Source organism: Propithecus coquereli, unplaced genomic scaffold (assembly GCF_000956105.1).
Source record: "Propithecus coquereli isolate 6110/MARCELLA unplaced genomic scaffold, Pcoq_1.0 Scaffold355, whole genome shotgun sequence".
NCBI classification, from domain to species: Eukaryota; Metazoa; Chordata; class Mammalia; order Primates; family Indriidae; genus Propithecus; species Propithecus coquereli.
In genome coordinates, this window is record NW_012149230.1 from 4,039,311 (window position 1) to 4,043,925 (window position 4,615).

Here is a 4,615-nt window from a genome sequence, read left to right on the forward strand (position 1 = left end):
GATAAAAACTGAGGTATTGGGTAAAATGAACACTATTCTGGTGATGAACACATGAAAAGCCCTGATTTAAGCATTATACAAAAATCCATGTAATAAAAACACTTGTACCCCCTTAATTCTTAGAATTTTAAAAATGCTTAAATCATAAAAAGTAAAAATAAAGGACAAGTAGAAAAATAAATTGATTGACTAAGAAAAAAAAGAGTCCAGAGCCCTTCTCTACATGTAGGTAACAGTGAAACATGATTTCACAGATAGTCTAAGAAGAAATCTCAGATACAAAGTTGAAAACATAACAAAGAAAAACAAAACACTGAGGACAAGACAAAACAATAAAACCATTTCAAATTTTTTAAAACACACAAAAACAAAAAGAATTTACATCCGAGGAAACAGATAACATTAAATAAAAATAGAAAAGGACACAAGAGTATTAATAACATCCTCAAGAATCAAATAGCAATCAAAGAAATTTAAAACTTAATAGTTGAAATTAAACAATAGTTGAACATACAGAGTAGGTAAATGAAAGCTAAGACAGAACTGAGGAATTCTCCCAAAACACAGTAAAGCATAAAGATATAGAAACTACAGAAGCAAAGTTAAAAATGGAAGCTAGAGTCAAAAGTTCAACATCCAGCATCCACAGGTGAGAGATAATATTCTAAGAAATAACAGAACAGCATTTCTCAGAAGTTAAGAAAGACATAGTCCTCAGATTTAAAAGGGCCTAAGGGAAAAGTAGGATATATTTTAAAAATAAATCCACACTGGACACACACACACACACAAAAATCAGAAAATCAAGGACAAAGCAAAAACTTTATCACAAGTGCCAAGAAATAAGAAACAGGTTTCCTACAAAGTAACAAGGACCATAATAAAAGCAGACTTAACAGCAACATTGAATAGAAGCAAACAGACAACACCACATCCCAAGTTCAGAGGAAACCAATTGTTTTTGTAGGAAAACAACCTACAAATCCAAAAATCAAATCATTATTCAAGTTTTAGGACTACCGACTTTCCAGAATTCAAGAACTCAGAAAATTTACCAACCACAGGTTTTCACTGAAAAAATTTCTAAAGGATATACGAAGCACGACAAATTAAGAGTAAGGAGTAAAATAAAAAGAAGCGACAGTGCTCTACTCAGAATTACCTTCCTATGGTAAACAGCTAAAAAACTGGACAAAATGCAGAAACAATTTTCATACACTGGACAACAGGCAGCACCAGACTTGCTCTCTGAGGGAAATGAACAGATGAGGTGAGCCCCATCTACCACACCCCAGGCCTTCAGACCGGAGGCAATTTCCAAACTGGAGCCATGGGAAAGTAACCCAAATAGTGCCCCACAATAATGGTTATTAAAGAAGCAACAACACTGGTTTGAAGCAGCCAGATGGATAGAATTTCTGGACATGTCTTCCAGAAAGGAGAGAGTTACAAAGAGAAAGGTTTCTTGAAATCTGAATTTGGGTGACCTTAAGTCTTCACCTAAATTCTAGTCTGTAAATGCACAGGGAGAAAAGTCACAGGCTGGGCTAAGAATAACTTCTGAAGGAAGAACAATTAGAGGCAACTCTAAAGCAAACAATTCCGGCAGCTCACTCAGGGTCAGAACTCATTCAAACTTCCTTCAGCAGAGTGAAGAAACCTCACTGAATACTCGGGACATCTGGTGATACCCCAGAGGAGACAAGCTCAGAAGTGGGAGATAAATCAGACCTAGAATAAAGCCTACTCTATATTTGCCATAAGAGTTGAAAAACAGGCCTCAAAAGTAACTTAACTGCCTAGCAAGGGAATCCAACTCTCTTTATAGAAATAAAATAAAAGCCAGCACTAAAAAAGTGTAAAATTCACAATGTTCATATTCAAATCGCAAATGAAAAATCCAGTATCTGCAATGAAAATGTCACTGGTTGGAAACTATATAAGAAAAGATCACTGACCATAAAGCCATAACAAAATGAAGCTAATGACTATTGAGAAGTGATGGCCTGTACGGGGAAGCCTGTCGTACGCCCAGGCTCAGGGACAGGCTGGGATCCAATGCTTGTAAATGAATTGAAACACCAGCGCGGCCGCGGTCTGCTGTGACGCGGCGCCTGGGCAGCATGGGAGTGTATAAACTTACTGTCTAGCCCTGAAAAAAAAAAAAAAATGAAGCTAATGGATTTAAAAAAAAAAAAAAAAAAAGGGCAGGGGGCTGGGGTGGGGAAATAGAGGAGGACCACTGACCTGTGGGGTAAGATGAAATATGAGTAATTGTTTTCCCAGACGGAAACCAGGGGGAGAGGAGACAGAAAAAAACATTTGAAGAAATAATGGCCCAAAACTGCCCAAATTTTATGAAAATTATAAATCCACAGAACCAAGAAGCTTAGTGAATGCCAAAGCACAAAAAAGGGCACATAATATTAAATAATCAAGTTGTGCAAAAACAGTGACAAAGAGAAAAACCTTAAAAGTAACCAGAGGGGGGGAAATACATTTTATATATAAATGAACAAAGATAAGAATAACCCCAAGCTTCTAGTCAGAAATCACATAAGCCAGAACACAATGAAATGACATCTTTCATTTCAGTCCTGAAAATAACTGAATTTAGTTCTATATCAACTGAAAATAGTCTTCAAAAATAAAGTTGAAATACAAACTTTTCCAGGCAATCAAAAGCTGAGAGAATTCACTGCCAAGCATCCTGTACTAAGAGAAATGAAGTTCTCCAGGCTAAAATACAATGATATCAGAAGGAAACTTGAATATATGTAAAGGAATGAAGGATGTAAGAAATGGTATATATGTAGGCAATTACGGAAGAAAGAAAATAAAGGGCAGAAATCAGTAAAATAGAAAAAAAACAGTGAACATCACTGAAACCAAAGCTAGCCCTTCAAAGAAAAGAATTTACTAAGTTGATAAACCTCTAGGTTGACTGATTAAAAAGGAATAAAACACTTATTGTCAACATGCGAAACATCGCAACACGTCTCAAAGACATGAGAACAGTAAGGGAATACTGTGACAATTTATGTCAATAAATCCAATACCTTAAACAATAAAACTGACCCACACTGACTCAAGAAATAATAGAGAATCTGAATATAAATATTAAAGAAATTGAAGGCCAGGCACCATGGTGCACCCGTGTAATACCAGTAGTGTGGGAGGCTAAGGCGGGAGGATTGATTAAGGCCAGGAGTTTGAGACCAGTCTTGGCAACACAGTGAGATCCCATTTCTATAAAAAATAAAAATAAAAATAGCTGGGTATAGCACCTGTAGTCCCAGCTACTCGGTGGTGGGGTGGGGGTCTGAGGATCACCTGAGCCCAGGAGTTTGAGGTTACGGTGAGCTATGACCATGCCACTGCATTCCACCCTGGGTGACTATGTCTAAAAACAAAAAACAAAACTTGAGTTCATAATTTAAATTCTTTCCACAAAGAAAATTCTAGGCCTAATGGCATTGCTGATAAATTCTATCAAGGATCTAAGGAAGAAAAAAAATACCAATCCTACAAAAACTCTTAAGAAAATATAGGGGGAGGAAATATTTCCCAAGCTAACATAATTCTTAATGGTGAAAGACTGAACCTCAACCCTTAATCTCACACCACGTAACAAAATTTAATTAAAAAATGGATCATAAACCTAAATGTAAAACCTAACATTATAAAACTTAGAGAAGAAAACACAGGTGAAAATCTTAGTGACCTTGAGTTTGGCAAAAACTCCTTAGTAATGACATAAAAAGCACAAAATATTAATATAAAATACAAAAATAATTGAACTTGATAAAAAGTAAACACATATGCTCTCCAAAGGACACTGTTAAGAAAATAAGGCAATACTTCTTTAAATAATCTAGATACAACAAACATATATGTTCCTGGAATGATTTTATTTATGATAACCAAAACTGAAATAGATGACTAGATAAACAAATTGTGGTATATCCATACCCAGCAATAAAAAGGAATGAGCTACTGAGACATACAAGGCATAGATAAATCTCAGAAATATTATGGGAAGCAAAAGAGGCCACAGACAAGAGTTCATCTGAAACTCAAACAAATACAATCTATTATGACAAAGTAGATCAGTGGTTTCCTGGGAGCTGAGGTTAGTAGGAAGTGGGGGAAGACTGACCTAGATGGCGTACCATGAACTTTCTGGGGTGACATAACTGTTGTCTTCATTTTGGTGAGGGTTTTGTGGGTATATAAGTTTGTCAGAATTTGTTACAACATACAATGAGTGCATTTTATTATAAACTAAACTACAAAGTTGATTTTTAAAAAAGCAGCAACAATAGTCTAGAAAATTAGTAATCAGATGAATAGTATGGTTTAAGGAGGTCCCACAAGCAATATTCAACACTCAATCAAGACAGAAATTCTCAAACTAGGAACAGAAAGCAAGTAAATCTCAAAATGGTAGAAGCTTTTATCCTGGCCATCACTCAAGAGAGACCAAGTTATCTGGCCAGCTTAAAACTCAACCAGAGGCCGGGCGCAGTGGCTCACGCCTGTAATCCTAGCACTCTGGGAGGCCGAGGCAGGTGGATCGCTCAAAGTCAGGAGTTCGAGACCAGCCTGAGCAAGA

The 4,615-nt window shown here is 36.3% G+C and overlaps 1 protein-coding gene across 6 annotated transcripts in view; it reads right to left on the reverse strand.

The window, feature by feature from the left end:
- Window positions 1-4,615, reverse strand: part of NCOR1 (nuclear receptor corepressor 1) — a 158,463-nt gene that overhangs the window by 132,952 nt on the left and 20,896 nt on the right. The gene's annotated exons all lie outside the window — the stretch shown is intronic.